We start from the raw sequence: 23,012 nt of genomic DNA, 5'->3' as shown, positions 1-23,012 counted from the left end.
ATTTCTATTCCGACAATAGACATTTCCGGGCGACTTTTTCTCGACTCGGGCAAAGGATCGTCGAACTTGTTTTTTTTTTTTTTTTTTTTTTTTTTATACAGAAATAAATTTAAAAAAACTTTAAAAATGCATCCAAATCAGAAATACGCAGATATCTTATAAAACCTGTGCAATGTAAAACTCGCCGTTACGTCAGCAGTATCGTACACGAATAAAATATGAATTATGGTTTAAATACGATAATTGTTCGGTGGTTATGAGATTCGAGTGCGCGGGGAGAGCGAATAAAGTTGTGTAATTGGTAGAGATAAATTTGAAAAACAACGAATCGAGCTGTTGGTAATAATAACTCGTCATGTGCTCACCGCGCGATGGCTATCTTCTTCGATAGTGACCGGTCTGATTTAAAAAAAAAAAAAAAAAAGAAACAACGGCGAAGAAAAAAAGAAACGAGATCGCCACGGTCACTGTGCGGTCGCTACTTTTGATTAAATGTGATTAGGCGGGGACTGAAAACTCGAAAAACAAGACCGACTTAATCTATTTCCTTGGTGTTTGATCGATATTTAATAGTGTAAGCAATTTGACTTGGAATTTAATTCTACCGATTTTCATTGCCTACTCTACTGTTCTTAATTAGCCGAAATGCCACAACTGACAACGAGTGAATCGATAGATAGAATTGAAAGTATAAGTGTGAACAGGACACGGTGTATTCGTATGGCAGGGAAAAATGAGAAAGGTAGCGGAAAGAGAGAGTAAAAAAAATATGTAAGAATCGAAATCTATCGAGATCATCAACGAACGTTCGCGCGTGATCATTAATCTTGATCCGTACGGATCTTCGAGTAAAGTCGATTACATACCGAATGGTTGAATACCAGTGTACATCATGTATAACGTGTATAACGTAACAGCGTCAACTATCGTTATACATATGTACGAATTCCGTATGTAGCCGGTTCACATATGTACAAAATAACGCCGAAAGCGATAAGCGATCCCATTTAGTCAACGAATTAACGATCTAAAGTTGAAAGGTCGCGTGGCTATAGATAAGATTAAGACTTGAGTTAAAAATGCATCGTTACGTGAATACGTAAGATATAGTTTGTACACGCAAGTGTTGCCGTTACAAGAATCTAACGACGCATGACAAGCACCGTGAGCTCCACAAGAACCCACAAAACTGTTTCCCTTCTGGAAAGAACACGGGATAAATTGAGTATGTGGTCGTTTGAGATAAAAAATGAGACGGGAGTAAAAAGTACAGCGAAGGAAAGTTAGAAATTTCCTATCTCGATACCGAGAGAAACACATTGTAAATTCTAACCGTACAATACACCACGAATCGTCGATATTAATCCGAGTCGAGTGAAATACTACATTTTCGAAAAATCTTCGTCAACTTTGTTCGTACAAGCGAAATAGCTTGAAATCAATGTATCAAATCAAGTTATGACGCTTAAAATATTAATACAGCCTGAAAAATCGTGACGCCAATTGAAGTTCTAGTTATACATTGTTCTCGGTCTAAACGTGGCAACGACCGCTATCTAGTCCACCGGAGAAAAAGCAAAACAAAATAAAAATCAACAAACAAACAGTCAAAATCGTGTTACTCGTTGAATAAATAATTACGAAACAAACTTGAATCTACTCTAGTTGTAACATAATTACTTTTCTCTGACAGCGGTAGTTTCTCAAAATCATAATTACCGTAATGACAGATTTTATGCTAAAAAATATGAAATTGAAATTCTTTGATGAAAATTCCAGATTTTCCAAATTTTTCCTACAAGTTAAAAAAACCTGATAAACTAGCCACTGCGCCTGATTACCGGCAACCAGAGGGACGGCAGTCCGCGACGCCTGATCATTGGCAACCGAAATCACCGCCGCGGTCAGACCTTGCCTAATTTCAGGCGTCCCTCTCGAACCAGCGGTCCGAGCTCTGGTTGGCGCCTTCTCCCCACCATTTCGTACATCCCCCCCCCGCCTTCTCCGCTTCACCGGGAGCCGCCGCGCAGCTCTGAGCGCCACGTTGACCGCCAACAGTTTCGCCCACCTCCTCGTCTCACGCCGTAGGCGAAAAGGTTCAGTTCGCGTCGATCGCTGACGGCGTGCGGTTGGCAGTTAATCGGTGCGGAACGATCCGAAGTACAACGCGAAGTAAGATGAAAGTGCGTTTAATTAAAATTGCCTGATACACGAAATCGACGGCTAATTGTAAAACTAGCCACGCAAAGTTGGCGTTTTTTGATCAGTGCTTTAACGGCCGCTTTCCGATCGAACGCCTAACGGCTGGCTGACCCGTCTTCGAAATCATTCGCCGCGCACTTCACGCCGGTACGCGGAGGCTACGTGATCGAAATTTCACGTCCGGATAACAAAGTCACCCCGAATTCGTATCCGTTCTCGAATATGTCGATCGTTTCACCGGTTTTTTCATCCATCTCAAGATCGCAGACTGTTTTGTTTTTCAGTAAAGTGCCGAGATATGACACGTATCGTTGTTTGTCGGGAATAACTACGATCCGTTGAACGGGTTCAATATTTTGCGTTGTGATGAGAGAGAGAGAGAGAGAGAGAGAGAGACACAGGGAGAGCAAAAAAAAATCGTAAACATCCGAAGATCACGCGAGTATAATCCTGCTTGTTTTACGCTCACCAGTGAACACATAAATACATGAAACCCATAAAACCGTGTTCGATTTGAATACCTTTTCTAAATAACGAGACTAATAGAATAAAGTAATTGCATAAATAGCCTCGCGCGCTTCTTCGTCAACAATTCCTTCCTGAAACCAGCTATATATTGGTTATGACTCGACGATGCTGAAAGGTCATTTAGGTGCACGAAGAGTAGAAGAAGAAGAAGAAACCTCTCGGATCGAGATGAAGGTGCTGCCATAGAAACCGGAAGTTGAGTAAAACGGAAAATGTGAGTGTATAGAATTTCACCGAGCCTATCGGTTTTCTTTTTTCTCACACTTAACTAATCTCCTCTATTTACACCGTAACCAATTACACCCGTCCCTTAATCGAGCAGAGAATGCTACGATGGTTGATATACTACGCGATTGAAGTTGGTAACTTTATCGTAACGAGACATCGTGAACAACAAAATCGCTATTTTCATATTTTTACAATGGCTTCGAAGGAAGGATGGTTTGAAAATGTGATTACGCATGTTTTGCTTTTATTACGGCTTACCGAAAAGTAACGCAATTTTCGTGGCATGAGTCGTTGCGGTAACATTGCCAACTTCAGCATGGTGATATATATAATATATACATATATATATACATACTGTAACTACACGAGTACTTATCTACAATACTATACCTTACACATACATATATATATAAATATCTGCAGAGCAGATCGATATCGGGTGATCAAGTTTTTGCGGTTTATACCTCTGGCCAATAATAAACGGGAAATCGAATTATAAATGTCAACAGACGTTTCTTAATGTTAAACCGTCGTATAGGGGGGGGGGGGGGGGGGAGAATATCAATATAATCTAGCGTCCAATTATCGTCAAGCGACGTTCATTTGTTCGACGCGCGCGATAAATCAAACATAATTACGTAAGTAGATCGTTGTTTCTCGGTCACATCGTTTGTCAATGATGATTCTCCATGTGTGCGTGTGCTGTGCGGATTTTAGAAAGTACATTATACATAACTGTCTAATCAGGCCTTAGGAATCGATGCAGGGAGAAGTAAGAAATCGCGAGATATAGAAAAAGTAGAAATAAAAAATCGAAAGAGCACGAAGATCGGACGGAGCGTAATGAATGAAACACTTTATTACCTGCACAAATGTATGTAAATGTATGTATTATATATATATACGAGTATAGATATAGCGTATAGATTATACATACCTGTTTATAATCATGTAAACGAACGCGATTAGACACGTTGATCGATTTACGTACGTATTTACACGCATACACGCATACGGAACGTGATGACGAGGATGATGACTGGCTAAATTCAATTTCCTGCAACGCGTAACGCCGTTTCGCCTTTCTTTTCCGATGTCATTCGATATCTTCCAATCGATTCTTATATACCCATGTATAATATTCCATCTTTATTCTATAATACAGTCTTGACTTTCAATTTGAATCACGTCGTCGATGCGGCTAATTCGGAATCTTTGAAAATAATTCTCTCGAGCACCTTATAAAATTTTTATAAAAAAAAAAAAGAAAAAAAAACATCTTCCCAGCTTCATTTCTCTTGTAAAAGAAGCAGTAAAATTTACCCGCTGTCGTCACGTTTCAATGGTACATACCTATAACAATATCTTACATGTATATATAGTAAAAGCTTGACGAGTCACGTTACAAAGTTTATTTTAAAACAAAGTCTAAAATAAAAAGAACATTTTTTTTACCACTCATTTAATTCTTTCTCCTCCTTCATTGATTCTCTGCTCTGTACTCGGATATTATTTATTCTACTTTCTCCCCGTCGCTCTTCTCACCGTGATATTTCTCTTCTCTCTCTCACTCTCTCTCTCTCTCTCTCTCTCTCTCTCCTTCTTTCTCTCTCTCTCTCTTTCTCTCTTACGTCGAACAAAAGCCGACCTTTCGTCGCGCATACAAGAACACACGCATAGCCTCCTCCGCGAGTTGCGGTCATTCTATTATCACATTTGGCCATCGAGTCGCAGAGGGACTAATTAAATTATCCCCGCGTCCAACGTCGCGAGTTATACGCACACAAACGTATTACTGTATAGCAGTCGAAAGGAACCCCTTATTGTCTTTCAATGGGCAGTCGCAGGTATTTCTTTTTTACCCTTTTTCCCTGCGACGCAATTTTTTTTTTTTTACAACAATCGAACCGATCGACTCGATTAAAAAAAAAAAATGAAGCAAAATTTACAGGATAAGAGAAGTTGAGAAAAAAGCAAAAACAAAACGTCGAACTTTTCGCCAGCATTTATTCGCTATCTTGTTGTACACGTTTTCTATTCATTCAGCTCATTAATTATTATCGTGAGATCATTTTTTTTTTTTTTTTCTTCACGTCGCTCCTTTAGACCCGCAAAATTTTTACGTTCCTTTTTATATATATATATATATATATATATATTTTTTTTTTTATTTTCGGTTGTTTCACAACCGCAACGTCGCTAATTTTCTCTCATTTCTCGCCGACGCCTAATTAATAATCATGCTCTTTATACGATCGCGGCAAAATATCTATTACAGTATATTTATCGTACCCATAATAATATACTGTCGATCATTCGGAGTTTATTTAACACGCGACACGATGTCTGTTTGCAATGTAATTAATTCACGTATATTGCAGCGTTATGCTAAAAATGGGCACATGTGTGTCTTACACATGTATGCGGGTGTGCGCGTGTGTGGCAACGTCGTTATGACGACTCGAGGAGACCGGGTATATTATTTTCACGTGCTGCTGCAGGTTGATTAATGTGGCGCCATGCGAGGACAGAGAAATTATACACACACGTAACGGCATGTGTGTGCGCCACGTACGTACGTTTATTAAAGTTTCTTCGTCGTTTCGAAAGTCCCAGCGATTTAACTAATTAGTGTGTTAATTTAATGTCGCACCGTTACACACGCACGCACGCACGCACACACACGCATATATACATACACACGCGTGTATATACCGAGGCGTTTTATCGTATATGTATTTAAAATATTCCGGGAGCTCTTTGGAATCGTGCATATATATATATGCCTATATTATAAACGCTGATAATTATTGTGGTAGCTATACAGTGAGGTTGTTCAATAATTATATATATATATATATATATATATATATATTTTTATATCATATGAAAAGTTTTCTTCCTTTCTTTTGCGTATATTTATTATTACGCGTACGTATGTTATAATTTTGACACCTGTAGATGCGAGGAATTTTGATTTCGACCAAAATCGTTGTATTATCGTGTTACGTCGATGAAGTAGCTTGGAAGACAGAATGATGGGGAAAAAATGGAAATTTTGAAGAAGAAGAAGAAGAAGACAAAAAAAGGAGGAAATTTAATAAATAAAACGTCGTGTCCTGTCGCCATCGCGGTTTTTTTTATATTTACTTATTATATCGCTACTATAAACGCGATATAAAGCAAAATTTTTGAACACGGTAAAAGAAATCTTCTTCACATTTGCACAGAAATTACGCGTGTGAACTTGGCAGCTTGTAATATAACCGCAGTAATTCTTACGGCATCCAATATAGTTCTACGGTATCTGATATTTCGTTAAAAAAAAAAAAAAAAAAAAGGAAGCAGCTCGTATTCACAATTACGACAATAGTTGAGACCATTGCAGTCCCATAAATCAATGTATAAATATGTGTAAACAATTTTGAAACAACAAATCCAGATAATCGTGAGATGCTGATGCAAAAATGCGCGTTCTGCACTTTACGGAGATTTTATATGACAATTTAAATAATAGTTCTCCTCACTGAGAGAAATTTTTAGTATTTTTAACTATTTTCATTTTTTACCACAATGGACAAAATATAGTTCTGGGTAGAAAATGAAAATTCGTTTTCCAGCTGTTACCGCAAAGTCTAGTATCCGTTCCTATTCTTTCTCATTACGATCGCTGTTGCTAGATTTTCTTGCAACTGTTGCGATAATTTAATGCTCGTGCAATGATAAATTGACGCTAAATACTCGTTCAACTAAAAAAGTAGAGTAAACCGAAGAAACTGATTTTGCGTTGCAATCACCAAAAAAGGATCGACGATAGCGCAAAATGGTTAGGCGTAGCTCGTTTTTCGTAATTCCAACAATATTCCAACAGTTTCTTTTTTGTTTTTTAACGATACCTGTTTTGCTGAAATTTGCTAGTTACTATAACAAATGAAATTTTTGTCAGTGCTGCAGTAAGGGTGAGGAGAGTTTCGAACTTCAGCCTTTTCTAGATAGTTATAAAAAGGAAAAGTAAAAATTTTCAAGTTTGTGAATAGATTGTGCGGTAAAGCAACGGATGACCGTGAAATGCAGTCCTATATATAATAATACGTCATATAATTCTGGTATTCCTTCGTGAGTTTGAAATGGAGGAGTTCTGGTCTCTCGTAATGTTTGAATAATTATTAACAATTTTTTTTTTTTATCAACATCCCAAGTGGTATACCACTCCGGTAATGACACACCTTGTTTTTACTTAAATCATGGTCCTCGCCAACAGAGAGAGAGAGAGAGAGAGATTGTCAATTTTATTTTAATTTTTTTACTTTTACCTTGCGTTCTGCTTTCTACTGTAGAACTATATTATTTATTGTTATTTTTACGTAGGCGTTCGAAAATCGTGATTTGCGAACTATTTATAAAATTATCTGATACGACGATTTCAAATACTTCCATTTTTCGTTCCAGTTATATACAATGTAATTATCGTTGCATTATCTCGTTTCCAATTATGTCCTAAATAATCTCATGCACATATATATATTAACATCAGGGGAAAAATCATTATTTCGCAATTTAAAATTACTCTGAAAAAGGTGACGTTTTTCAAATGAGAGCAGGCTTTGTTTATCATGCTTTACAAGATATATAGCTGATCTTAAAAGATGCCGAGCAACGATTTTTTTTCTAAACACGCATGTTTACGGCAACGTTACTAACTTCATTCTCATATATACACATGTGTGTGTGTGTGTATTTATTTCCATTCCGCAGTTTAAATCGATATTAACGATCACTCTCAGGTTATTATAATGTAGAATTCGAAATATTTAAATGACATTTTGTACGCAAGTACCTAAACATAAACTCTTTTACATTTTCTTCATAATGGCAAAGTTATAATGGATTTTATATTATACACCGATTCCGAATTGTCCGACTTGATCTCTCCTCTTTGGCAGAATTCTTTTTTTCCGTTTCTTTTCTTTGTCTGTAGATTTCTCGTCGTCGCGTGGTAATTTTTCGTTTTTCTTTCACGTCCGTACATAACATTTCCTTAACAATTTTTATACATGTATATACACACACATATCTCTGAACATCGACGTTAGTTTTCTCTTGTAATTCCTGCAAACGAGAAGGCAGCAGAAGAAGAAGAAGAAGAAGAAGAAGAAAAAGAAATGAGAGGATAGAAAAATGTGCTTTTATATAATCACCGCGCCGGGCTGAATCTCCTCTTCCTCCTCCTCCTCTCTTCCTCCTCTATCGCGGTATTAATACCGGGCAATAAATAAGAAGGAACGTCGCGCATCGCGGAGAGGAGAGGAGAGGAGAGGAGAGGAGAGGAGAGGAGAGGAAATGGGTGGGTACTAACCGGGATTCCGAAACGTTGGCACGCCGGTCTCTCCTCTCCTTCTCTCCTCCTCCTCCTTCTCTCCTCCTCTCATTCTCTCTGCCCGTATGCCGCTGCACACGTACCATAAGTTTCTACCTTATAACCCCACCGGCATATATCTTCTCTCTTAAGTATTCAAATAGTTGGTTATGTATACCTATAATGCCGTAGTTTACATGCAGGTGTCGTCATGTATGAGAGAAAGAGAGAGAGAGAGAGAAGGCGCATAAAAATCCTCCACGCTTACAAAATATCGCGCGTGTGTGTGTGTGTGTGTGTATATATATATATACATACATAAATAAATAAATAATAAAGGGACCGCGTTCGTTTATAATAATTGCAGCGATAAAATAAAATAATGTGGCATGGAATTAAACAGCAGCAGCAGCAGCAGAAGTTTGGATTACGAAGTCGTTTCGTGCGGTGCAGTTCGGAGATAAAATGGATAAAGGGGATGCAGGACTGTCTGTTCACATCTTACCGGGCAGCATTAGATTAAGGTTTGATTTTCTAATACTGTCAGGTAAAGATGTCGTCAGAAATCCGATTTCAACGCTGTCGTCTCGATAATTAATTATATCATCGATTACGTTGTAATACACCTGCCTTAAATATGCAGTATAACATTTCACGGTGAACACACGTAAGTGCAACGAGAAAATATATCGCCGATGATGATGATGATGATGATGATGATGATGATGATGACGATGATGATGATGATGATGATTTATGAAAACTCGTTTCTCTACCGCGTAAAGAGAAATGCTGGAAGCCTGTGGATGTATGGAATTTCTCTTTTCAAATAACGAAAGTTTTTGCATGAAACGTGCGTAAAGAATTTGTGATAACATTTAACCGAATCATTGACATCCGTAAACAGAAAATATATGTGCAAACACATGTATTCACGAATCGAAAATGGGCGCAATTTATTCTTAGCGACGTGTCGCCAATTATTTGGAGTGAAAAACAGGCGAACAAATAATGGTAAATTTTTGTGCGTGTATCATATTTATAGATCTGTATGTATAAAAATCCGTGCTGATATAAAATGTGATGTTTATCGTCGTTGGAAGAAGAATCTATGATACTTGCATATGCGTCGTTGATTCTACTGCAATAATTAATTAAAATCGCGGTTTATTACATTCGAAAAACAGGGCGACAAATATTCGACTGTCTAATTGATTGTAAAAAAAATAAGGAGGAGAGGGGGTGAAACATAAAAAAAACAACAACAACAAAAATAATAATAATAATAACAATAAACACTACGCAGAATTGTTTTTACACAATTGTTATAATATATATCCGATCGAAGAATTGCCGGGAAAATAAAAAATTGCAACGGTGAAAATGCTCAACTTTTTTTCTTTTTTTCTTTCTTTCTTTATCGTTGATTTTTATCATTGACGTTTTTTATCGATCAGCCGAACGCAGGCAACTAATTGATACGTGTCACATACCAATAAAGTTGTTGTTTCATATTTTTCTTCATCTCTTGGTATATTTTATAATGTTTGAAATTTCGTACCGATCGGATTACCGTTTCCCTTAATTTCTATCAACATTATATACAACGTACGTTATAAATGCTGTTTTGATCAGCGATCCGAGTGACGTATGAAGAAGAAAAAGACCGCTTTTTAATTTTCTCAACTTTATTTTTTCGGTCTTTAGCTTTGGGATCGTTTTGTTATAATTATTATACACAGCCTACACGGTAAAAGGAAGACCTTGTACTTTGACTTTGTTAAATCTCAATTTGAACGATGAGTATAAAATATCTAGAAAAGATAATTAATCTCGACGCTCGTATAATAAGGCGAGATCTCAGCTGCCGTATTACGCCCAAAGGAATGTGAATTATATTATACTTATCTCGCGTGAAGCGTCGCGTTGGTCTTACCTAACGGCTAACATCTAAGACGATGCTTTTTATTGTTTATTTTTATATTTTTTTATAGAAACGAGACGGAAACTCTCTACACAGAATATTTAGTTCAACTAAAGGAGTGCGTATAAATTAATAACATATAATATGTCGAGTCTGCGTTTGTAACGAGTTTCGGTAAGTTTTGTGCTTTACAGTTATTACCTGCACTGAGAAAACTTTTATTTGTTACAGTAACTATAAAAATTGAGTAAAACAGGTATGGTTAAAAAAAATTTTCGAATTACGAAAAACGAGGTACGCCTAAACATTTTGATCTATCGTCGATCCTTTTTTGGTTATTGCAACGCAAAATCAGTTTCTGAGGTTTACTATACTTTTTTAGCTAAGCAAGGCTTTAACGTCAATTTATCGTTGCACGAGCGTTAAATTTTCGCAACAGTTGCAAAAAAATATAGTAACAATAATCGTAATGAGAAAGAATAGTAACGGATAACTAGACTTTCCGGTAACAGCTGGAAAACTAATTTTCATTTTCTACCTGGAACTATAATTTTCGATTGTGGTAAATAATGAAAATAGTTGAGGACCGAGCGGTAAATGGAATTGAAAATTTCCATCTGTGTACACGCGTTATATTATTATGTGGTGAAGAATTGATAAGTAAGAAGGCAGCTTTATTGTATACAACATGACATACCTGTACGTTTATTATGTAATTGAAGAAAGCGGCATTAGCGATAAGTAGGTGTATAAAATTGTTATTATTATCGTCATAAAAACACCTCGTTATCAGTCTCAAGCATTGTGAAATTATACCAAACAATCACGGAGTCTTGACGATAGAATTAAAAGATTTTTTTCTGCTAGTCATTTATCATCACGGAACGTGCGGTAAATAATTTTAAAATCGCTGGGTCGTTTGTGTTTTGTTATTTACCGGGAAAACCGGGAAAACTCGGGGAATTTCTAAAATGAGAGTGGAATTTCGAATTTCTTGATGAAATAAACTCGTTCTTATACGTACCGTAATTGATACGAAACCTCCTTTCGTTTTTTTTCTTACCGAAAATCGCTGGCTGTTGTTTGTAAATTAATAGTCGGACCGTAAATTAATTACCAAGTAATATTTAATATATTAGTATTAATGTGCAAAAAAATTGTCAATAATTTATAATCAGCGGCATATGTCTTGGAAGGAAGAAGGAAGCTGAAAACCTGGAATAGTCGGCTTCCAAAAAGCGTACGAATCCTGTTAAAATACGGAATAATCTTGACTCTGTGTATAACTATAGTTGACGTAATAAATATCTGTCGAGTCTAATTCGATTATTGAAATAATAATAACAACAACAATAATAATAATAATAATAATAATAACAACGAAAGAAAACGAAGGGGAGAAAAATAAGAATAGAAAATTGGTCAATTAGCCGCTTATTCAATCGTCGTCGGCCGTGCAGCGACCGTCAAATCGAGCCAATAATAGAATTATAATACGCGCTGCCACCTTACCGCTATATATACATGTCTTTATATATATACATATATATATATAGAGACGCATTGAACATGTATATCCGTGTACGTATATAGATTACAGAACACCGCGTTGGTGATCCAGTGACGAAACATGATCAGCGTTTTCACAATCAGTTCCGCGCCGTCGATTCCGATCTTGTATCGATCCTATCCGATCGATCCGAAGCAGGGATTGATTGAGAAAAATTGTCTCGGAATTTTTTTTTTTTTTTTTAATTTCTACAAAAATTTTTTTACCACGCGTTACCTCTTCTTATTAATAACGCTATTCTTTAAGACCCCGAGTCGATCAGTCGAATCAGAGCCAATGCTGTTGTTACAGTTATGGTAAATTACGATCCAGTTTTTCGTCAGTTTGTACATTGACTCAATTTTTGTCATTTTGTAGAGGGAGAATTTTTTTTTTTTTTTTCCCCCCCCCCCGTCTAATTTGAATAAAATTGGTTGAGAAAAGAGAAAGAAAAAAAATGAAAAAGAAAAACGAACGGACGAAACGAAAGAAAAAAATGGGGAAAAAATTGAAAACCGCGAAGAAGGTAATTTTTTTATCTGACAGAACAGCGCTTCGATTAGAAAAGAAAACAATGTGGCGTTATTAATTTGAAAACCGTGAAGAGGATATTTTTAAAAACAAAAGGATGAAAAAAAAAAAAAAAAAAAATCACACACAACAAGAAATTGAAAACTCGAAAGTTGACTGACTGCCGCTTGCTTCGCGCTAGGTCTGAGGAGGATATCTGCCACGCCGACAACAAACAGACGGCAGCTGCCTCTTCCTACTTTTCCTCTTTTTCCTCCTCCTTCATCTTTTCTTTCTTTTCTTTCTTTTCCTTATTTTCCTCCACCGTTAACGAACGAACGAACGAACGTGGAGAGCAAGGGAACGAACAGAAACGAAGCGCTCTGTTTAATTTAAAACTTTTTCTACCGTTAGCTGTATATGTGTATATATATATATATATTTATACATACGTATTATATACATTTAGTGTATGTATATACCTTGCACTACCACACGTACTTAACATTCGTCGCCCGGACGACGACGACGATGACGAGGATCGCTACCGACTCTGCTAGCGTCGCGATCAAGATGGCTGACAACACGCATATATGCATACATATAAATATATATATATATATATATATATATATATATATATATATATATATATATATATGTATGCCGCGACGTCTGGACCGAATATTATCTCTTCTCACTTCTTTCTGCTCGAATGCGATTAGATGTATGTGTTATAATGTTGTGTTGTATATTGTGTACACATGGTGCAGATAATTTTTGAAATACGCTGTGCACGATTGTGATGTGATTTTTTTTCTTTTTTTTTTTCTTTTTTTTCTACGAATATAGCGTAACTTGTCGTCGCAGAATTATGGTAATGCTAGTTTCACGCTTTGATTAATATTTTGTATGTATAATTAATTGCATGTAATTATACGATTATGAATAAATAAATAAATGTATACACATTTGTTTATACCTGCCATGCGTAAATGTACGATAATGTAATAATACGTGATGCGTATAAGGTACGAATGTAACGCGGTAAAAATTCTCAAGTTCAAGTTGCAGGTTTGTCGATGTATAATTTATGTACAAAAATAGATCTAGTTTGAAATTTTCTATTGTTTGTTCGGTTTCAACCGCCAGCGACAGCTGCTAAAGAACTTGCGACGCAGATGATACCAACACCTTATTATTTTAAACATTAATACCTGCCATACCTGTTTTCTGCAAATGTCGATTGCTGTTTCTAAAAATACAAGTTTTATAAACCGTGCAAATCGCATAATATTACGCGTATAGTCGAGTTCGTTGCCTAATGCAGGTTAATTAATTGTAAGTTGTTGTTTTTTTTTTTTTTTCATGTCATGTCAAATTTTCATTTCTTCCGCGTGAGTAATAAAAGAAAACTCAGTTTTATAAGATGAAGTTTGTTTTCGTAGGAACCAGAACGATATATTGTACATTTATTGTAAATAACAATTAAACAAACTTCACTTTTATTACCAAAAATAATAATTAATCACGGGTGAAGAATTAAAAAAAAATTGTCTCCAGTTTATACTTAAATGAATAAATTTTGATTCTACACATCGAATGATAATCAAAATCATCATTCGTTACTCGCAAAGTTTGCTTTTATTTGTATAGTTTATTTTTTTTTTTTACATTGATAAATACAAAAGCAAACTTTACAAGTAACAAATGAATATTTTGGTTATCGTTCGATGTATAGAACGAAAATTTCATTATTTAAATATCTCGGAAAAATTTTGTACTCCGATTTCTGTCGTCGCATAATTTTACAAAAATAAAATCATAGCTCGTATATTTACACACACACACACACACACGCGCAAATATACATAATAGAAAAATTAATTCGGAAAGCTTTGAAATTTTTTTCCACTCGTAAGAATTAATCTCGTTTCTTCCTCAACGTTACACTTTTTATCTCCGTGCACGAAGATTTTAATTGACTCCGTCTCTTATATTATACTCCGTCATAATGGTGCGGGTATAAACGACCGAGGTCCACTACAGTCGAGATCCGGAGTACGTGCAACGTGTACGTACTTCCGGAGTCGAGCTGACTGCTCTGGTAGGACAATTAATTGACGTGAGAATAGCCTCGAAACGTCGGAATCATTCGTCCGGTGCATCACATTGTAATACCCACGACGCAGGCCTGCGAGATATAATTTTTAAGTTGACCTTGAAGTAATAATGCTTCGTTCTTTTATTTTTTTCATTTTATTTTATTTATTTTTTTGTTTTCTTCTCGACCGTACGTCGAGATTTAGTTTTTGTCGAAGATACGAATGTTTACACAGATTTTCTGAACAAATTTTTTAGTTATTAAAATGAAATAGAATTAGTTTTAAACAATACTGAAAAGAGATTAGATAAATCAAAGAGACTTCTGTTCAAGCTTTTTTTTCTTCTCTCTTTTACTTACGTAGCACTGAATATTGTTAAAATCACCGTAAACAACAACTAGTGATTGTAGATAAATATTTAAGTGTAAACACTGGAAATTGTGGGGGGGGGGGGGGGGGGGGGTGAGAAAAATTGTAGCAAATTTTTTTCAATGGTTCTTTCTTCTCGTCGACGACGTTTATTTTAGAATTAGTTACAGCAAGCAAAAAATCTTTTTTGTTTTTTTTTTTTTTTTTTTTCACCACGTACACTTTTCCAATTTATACCAGATTTCATTGAATCAAATTTCAACCATTTCGCAGAGATAAACGATCGCTTACAAAAATTCTCTCCGTAATAATAAAAGTGGGTAAAAAGAAACTTTGTCAAATTTTATACCCTCGCACTGTTCTGAAGTAATGTTAATTATAAAATTTCTGCAGGATCGTAGAGAACAAAAAAAAAAAAAAAAATTAACGGTAATATTCGACCAAGCGTATTATCATTACGGAAAGTGCATTTTTAATATCTCGGTGAATATCAATTTCAATATTACGTGGGATGTAAATACTTGTTTTTTTATTTCATCACTCCGCAATAATCATAATCCTAATAACAACAACAACAACACCAACAACGACAGTAACGATGATCAATTTTTTTTTTTTTTTTTTTATTCTTCACATTCATTAATTTTTCTACATCTCGTCTATTTTTTATACCGGAGCCACCGACGATTCTATTAATGAATTTTTGCGCCCTCTCTTTTCAAGTGCTTTGACGCTGATAGCCAACTATCTCGCACTGGCGGTCTAATTAAGACTAAATTACTACATCATCATCACGAACGCATTTTAATTCACTCGCAGTCTCTGACCAACTAATTGCAACTTTTTACATCATTCGTCCTGCAAATTCTTGCTCTCGACTATGTAACGTTCGTTTACGTTTATGTATCAACGTGCGATTTTTTTTTTACAGTCTTTGTTTTTCTTAGATCCAAAAACCGCGATCATTTCATTCGCATTTTTTTTTTTTTTTTTTATAATTTTCACCATCGAATCCCGCTCGGGGGTTTGATTTTCTTTTCGCTTGACAAAAAAAAAAAAAAAAATCGTCCGTCAGAAATTTTCTCTCCCAGCTGATATTCCGATATTCGGAGAGAAAACTAATCGACTGTAGAAATTTCGTTGACAGTAATTAACGCATGCAAATACGCAAAATAGAGACACAGATAGAGAGAGAGAGAGAAAGAGAGGAAATAGAAACTAGTGAAAGCGGGTGTATATTATGCATGATGTATTTATAATTCATATATACGTATAAATTCATACGATGTTATATAACGTAGACGTAGAATTTGAATTCTTATACGTATATCTGCTAAACAGGCACAAGTTGGGCGGGAATACATTAAATGTCAAATATTGACGTAGCTGCGTTTTACCGCAGTTATTATACCTATAGGCTTTAATATATACACACATATATATATATACGTATACTGGTTTGAAAAATTTTTCAATAACGATTGCGAAATTCATTCGATCTCTCTGCGCTCGGCAGCAGCAGCAGCGGCGGCAGTTTGTTCTTCGATTGCAAAATATACCCTATAATGTACGTACCCAGACGTATAAAGTATTATAAAGAATTTTGCTGCCGTCGAAGATCCTCAATCTTCCTGAATAATTTTTTACTATAAAAAATAATTTATACAATACAACGCGGTGCGGTTATTTAGAAAATTTCGTCACTAGCGTAATTGTTTTCAAATTTTATTATCACTGAAAAGCTTGTGAATCGATAAATGCACGGTCTGCGATTTACATTGAAACGCGGAGATCAAACGGTGAAGATGATGATGATGATGGTGATTACGGTTATGACGATAATGATGACGATTATTCATTACGAAGTAACCGAACCTGACGTCTGCAGATGCAGTTGTGAAAGTAACAACTTTCGCGAATTATAGGCACATATGAGTATATATATATATATACACAGAAAGAGAGAGAGAGAGAGAGAGAGAGAGAGAGAGAGAGAGAAGATCGTAACTATACGCAAGTGGTTGAATTGCTTTTCACCGCTATAAGACAGATATAAGAGAAATTGAAAAAAATGTCTTGAAAAAAAAAAAAAGTGAAAAGTCAACCGAGCGCGATCTTTCACATAAATTAAAATTCTTATCTTTAAGACAGAATCTTTCCTTTAACCCCTAAAGAAACTTCCTAAGGGTTGACACGGTGGAAAATCGCAATTTATTTCTTTTCCGAAACACCATAATATACACGTGTATGTATGTAAAAAAAAAAAAAAAAAAAAAAAAAAAAACGGTGAATTTGAAGAGAGAAGATAAGAGAAGGATAAGCGCAAAGAAAAACGATTTTAGCTGCAATTCTTCTTGCTAATATTTTACACACGTACGCGTATAATGTACGCATAATACGCTTAGCGCTCTGCTTGCACGTGTTTGAGAAGGAATAAGAGAGAGAGAGAGAGGGGGAGGGAGGGATGGAATCCAGAAAGAGAAAGATGCGTGTTTGAGAGGGTGGCGTATGCGCTCAGTTTTTCTTATTCCATTCCCGCTGCCCGATCCTCTCTCTCCCTTTTTCCCTACTTCTTTCGCTCTATTCCCTAGGGAAACATGTGGAAGCCACATGCTTGCAAGCTCCGGGGGTCTGCCCACCCCCCGCTGCTAAGAAACCAGCATATTCTTCCTTCGTCCTGTTACAATATCCTTGACGGGCGTTTTGTACTGAAATTCAAATTTTATGCCGACGGAATTGGCTAGTCGAGTTTCAACACTGTGGTCGGTATCTTTTACTTTCTTGCGGTTTACGCGTTTCATATATATTACGAAAATTGGGAAGTTACGATTTTGACGAAATTTTAATCATTGCGATAATCCTACTCATTTCACCCTCGTCGTTTGTTTCATATTACACGGTTTACTAAATTTGAGACAATTTTTAAGTCGGGACATAATACTTTTTTCTTCCTGAACACGAATCGTTCCAATAACGTTACGTTGCGTAAATTCAACACGAATGAAATCGCGAGGTTGAATAATACCTGAAATTGAGTCTCGTCGATGTTTTATGCAGCGTATTATTTATCGAACAAAGTACATTTTTTTGTTTTTTTTTTTTTTCTATCTTTTAGAACGATATGTCGAAGAATATCAATTATTCGTTAACACGAACGAAAGTTTGCTGCCTTTCAGGCTTTCCAAAACTCGTTTCAGTTTATCGGATGATGTAGGACAGGAAATCGATCATAATCGTGAACGAAGATAATTGAGAAATCTGTATACATTCAAATGTGAAAATTGTACTTTGTTATTCCTAGTTCGTTGATTAGTTTTCAAATTCATTCGGAATATGAGAAGCGCCGCCGTCGTACAGATCGAAAAAAAAAAAACAAAGCAAAGTTAACTCCTGCGAAAGAAAGAAAAGAAATAAAAATTTAGCACTTTTTTTTTTTTTTTTTTTTTTGACGAATAATAATTTTGTACGAACGAATTCAAATAAAAACTTTTATATTTTCCCTATTTTTAACACGATTTTTAAAAATCTTATACTACATAATTATACAAACACAATCGAATGTGCAAAAGTTCAAACATAATTATTTTATATTCATTGAAATCGATTTAAATTTTTTATAGAAAACTGTTCTTGATTGTTGATTAACTTTGTGAAGAGAGAGAGAGAGAGAGAGAGAGAGAGAGAGAGAAAGACGAAAAAATTCATCGACTCCGTTTCTAATTCATTATTTTTATATATTATATTTTTATATATTAATTTTGCAGCGCACGTCCGTGCGTGAAGAAAAAATAAATGCAAATGAATAAATAAATAAAAAACACTCGACGTATCTCGCGAATCGATCGAAATAAGCTCGAATCGTGTGCCTGGCATTTTTCTCTCGGGTAATTTACTCGTCGAGTCTCCTTTCCCGACGTCGTACACAGATTGTACACGTGTGCTTTTACAATACGCGTGTATTTAGCCGTGGGTGTGTATAATGTGGGACCTCCTCCGCCTCCTTCGCGACGAGACGTCGACGTCGCGACATTTTACGAGTCGCGGAAGAGGAAAGCAACCGTGGACGCAGCCAGCCGGGCAGACCAGGAATCGTTGCTATTTTTACACGGTCTTATTGTTGAATCGGCAATCCTCCGCAGCCTCTGTGGTTATTTTTAATATCAAAAAATGTCTGTAAAAGTTGTGCAAGACGTTGGTGGGGGGGGGGGACATAAATTGTTGCAAAAACCATAAAAAAAAGGATTTTTTGCTATCGTTCTCTTAAAAAAATTGAAGACACAAATTCAACAAGAAAAACTAATAGATCGAAGTTAGCAACGTTAACGTAACGATTTATTTTTAGGAAAAGTCATTGTTTCGCAATTGTTAGGATCGTCTGAAAAATCGAGTAATCTATTTTTAAATAGCAAAAGTTTATTCAGATTTTGGAAATTAAACTACCATCAAAAGCCGTTATCAATTTTCAGAACAATGATTCAAGTTTGATTATTTCGTTACGTTAACGTTACCGACTTCAATTTGGTCAAAAAAAAAAAAAAAAAAATTCCTCGGAAAACAATCGCCTTGACATGTATAAAAAACGGCACTCGTAGATTTCTTTTCAATTATCCGTATTTAATTCACAGATAATATGATGTACAAATTATACGGTACGTAACAAGTATATAAAATTAATCTAGATATGAAAATTAATAATTAATATAGAAATTTGGGGTTATACCATAACTGTGAGAAACGCTATTTGCATAAAAAAAAAAAAAAAAAATTCTATGTTATTCGAGAGCCTGATTTGGCAAACAATTATTATTGCCGCGAATTCGATGAATTTTTTATTTTTACGCTCTGCCGAGTAAGGTGGTCGTAACGTAAGTTTAAAAAATTTATTAATTGGATACGTATTACATGTATGTACGTACATACATGATCATATTAATACATGTATATATATTCTCGTCAGAGATCTTTTATAATGCCAGAAGTCACGCGTCTGCTAGCTTCTTATTTATATATATATATATATATATATATGTATGCACACATTATAGGCAAGAAATACATTTTATTTTTTTGAAATACAGTTTACCAAAGCTAAGCAATGTCAGAAAATAAATAAATATCGTCCCGCGACGAACGCCATATTTTTCACCGTGTATTCATTTTGTGATATGCGATGTGTGCAGCCATCAATTTTACACACATTTGAATCACGATCTGCATAATCGACGAATTAATGAGAATCCACGAAACTCGTCGCTGTACATCACGTGAGATGATCGCGAAATTTCACAGCGCGATTATTATACGTAGGTTGGTTATAAGCCGAAACTGCTGTGTAAGAAATAATTGGGGGGAAAAAGAAAATAAACAAATAACTGAAAAAGAAGAAACAAAAACGCCGATACGCAGGGACCGGAATTCAAATTTACGTTGGTAGTTAATCTCACGCCTCGAATTCGCCACCATTCAACGCCGGATTAAATCGAGACGAATTTCGGGAAACTTTGACCGTTTCACCTCAAACTTTACAGTTGTTTCTGCTTTTTATCCTTTTTTTTTTTTTTTTTTTTCTTTCATCTAGATGTCCGTGACATTAAATAATTCCGGATAGGATTTTTAGTCTTGTGTAATGTTGTCGATTTTGAAGAAAATAATAACGAAAGGATAAAGAAGAGAAGAAAAAAAGAAAAATTTATAAAGGTGACGAATGAAAAAAAAAAAACAAAAATCTCGGGGAAAATTGTCTAGAATTTAGACTTTGGATGGAAATTGAATTTATGTGCATACCGTGGCGAGGATTTCAACTGAGGAATTCGTATTTAACGAAGTGCCCGGAAAGACTCGAAATAGAAGAGAGAGAGAGAAGGACAGTAATTAGTAGTTTCTAATATGAGAAAAGGATCGAGGTCTTCCTCGGTCCGAAGCCGGGCAGAGAAGGTGCCGGTTTCGTACAATGTTGCCCTAAGTATTTTATATACAGTCTGTGGAGTTGTTTGACCAGCTGCTCAACGATTCCTCTCAAATATATATCCTCTCCTCTCCTCTCCTCTCCTCCTTTCGACGTTATAAAGAACCCCGTCCACAGTCCGCAGGACGGCATGTGCTGCAGCTATTAAGAGAGCCGAATCGAATAATACCGAATATTCTCCTTCGAAATTCATTCCGATAATTAAAACTATTTATACCTGGAAGTATTTATTGCCTAACCTTAGAAATGAAAAAGTATATTGATAATATTAGACGAGGCGTAACGGGAAATATTACATCGAATTATTAACAATGCCGTGATAACTTGGGCTGCAATAATTACTTTTGCAATTTTTACTTGGGCAAAAAATTTGTTGAAAAAACACGATACCAATTACAATTTTCGTTCGCAATTCAAAGAAAAAAAAATACCAATTTGGATTGTAATTTGCAATTGGGCAAGAAAACGATACTGTTACTTTTGTAATTTTCACCTGGATGAACAAAATGATATTAATTGTTTTTGCAATTCGCAATTGAGTGAAAAAAAACGGTACTAAATACAAATTCAAATATTTTGTCTTCTCCTATTTACAAATTAAGATTGTAGTTGATACCTTTATTTTTACTTAATTACAAATTAAAGAAGTAATTAGAATCGTTTATTTCGCCCAATTAGAAATTACAAAAGTAATTAAAATCGTTTTTTCTTTTTTCTGCCCAATCATAAATTACAAAAGTAAGCAGAATCGTTTTTTTCTAACTACAATTGTAATTTGTAATCAGAAGAAGAACTTCGCTGAGTTACAAATCACTTTAGAAACTTTCTAATTTTCTTTTATACTTTAATAATTTTACTAATTTTAGGAACCACAAAATCCTTAATTAATTTGTAATTAGACTGTGATTAATTACAGAAAATATTCAGTGGTGCTCAACACCGGCCATAAGACAAGAATCGAGGCTTTCAATATTCCGGTTAATTTTCCAATACAAGAAAAAGTCGGTATTTTTACCGAATTTCCTTTATCGTGCACTGTTTGAACATAAAAAGATACGTCGATGATGAACCGAAATGACAAAGGCAGCAGGATTTGTCCAACTTGTCGCGCTGATCGAGAACTTTGCGTCATAAAGTACAACCTAACTAACAATAAGTAAGTAAGTAAGCAAGTGAGTAACCGAGTGAGTGAAAACCGAATGACACTTGTATTTGATTAACAGATGTCGCAGCATCTGCGGCTTATCGTTATGCGGCATGTTTCTAATCGCGAAATAAAACCAAGTCTGGTTTCATGTGCACCGTTTCAAAAAAAAAAAAAAAATCAAAACAAAAAGACGAAATAATCGATCAATGTTTTTGGGCTCGATTAATCGATGCATGGATTATTATTAGTGGCAATTGTTAGCATCAAGGTACCTCATATCTGAATCTTTTCTCGAATCATAAATATGTACAACTTGTCGCTCACTTTTTCCACGTATCTTTCGGTTTTTTTTTTTTTTTTTTTACCCCTTTTGTCTTTTCAAAGCGCGTCTTTTTACACTTTGGAGCTGCCGCTGCTGGGCTACCGTCGCGATCGAGGAGGAGGCGAAACGTTGGCTGGACCGAATAGCGCGCCGTCTAAATATAGATGACACTTGTTTCGAGTAAATCAAGTCGGCCAAAGTCGAAGAGAGGAAAAAATTCAGTCGAATGAAGAAAGTAAAGGAGGACAAAGGACGCGTTGAACGGGAATGAAATCGCGTTTTACGCCTTTTTTCGACCAAGGATTTTGTACGGACAGAGAAAGAAAGGAACACAAAATATGTAAGAAAAAAAATGAAAAAGAAAGAAGGAAGGAAGGAAGGAAGAAGAGAACGAGACAGTTTTTAAAAGAATACGGTATTATGTATTTAACAACTGTACGCGAAGTGAAACATTTTTTCTTTTTTTTCTCTTTCGAATTGTTTCTGACGATAAGCTACTTTTTTCCAATTCGAACAGCGTCTCGCGTTATCGCGTTATCGTAAAAATTGATCAAACATTTGAAATTCTCTTTGATGCTTGTACGCTTATAAAATCAATCGCCAATTTCAACGATCGGCAATTGTTTGAACGGACGAATAAGGAGAGAGTGAGAGAAAAAGGAAGAAAAGAAAACGTAGCCAACGGTCTAAAAGGTTCGAATGTGTCAGACGACGAACGAATCGATCAAACAAGTGTTTGGTCACAATATTCTGCGTCCTTGGAGCTACGTGTCACGTGGAGAGAAAGGAAGAAAGAAAGAAAGCCAG

General features: G+C 35.5%; 1 long non-coding RNA gene across 1 annotated transcript in view; it reads left to right on the top strand.

The window, feature by feature from the left end:
- The first annotated feature begins 2,071 nt into the window (after positions 1–2,071).
- Positions 2,072–23,012, top strand: part of LOC124293950 — a 47,173-nt gene continuing 26,232 nt past the window's right edge. Inside the window, exon 1 of the long non-coding RNA XR_006903814.1 lies at positions 2,072–2,944. This is a non-coding gene — a long non-coding RNA (uncharacterized LOC124293950). The remainder of the gene's footprint in view (positions 2,945–23,012) is intronic.

This window comes from Neodiprion lecontei, chromosome 4 (genome assembly GCF_021901455.1).
Source record: "Neodiprion lecontei isolate iyNeoLeco1 chromosome 4, iyNeoLeco1.1, whole genome shotgun sequence".
In the NCBI taxonomy this organism is placed as follows: Eukaryota; Metazoa; Arthropoda; class Insecta; order Hymenoptera; family Diprionidae; genus Neodiprion; species Neodiprion lecontei.
Note: the sequence above shows the minus strand (reverse complement) of the source record. Positions and strands in the feature narration are given on the sequence as shown.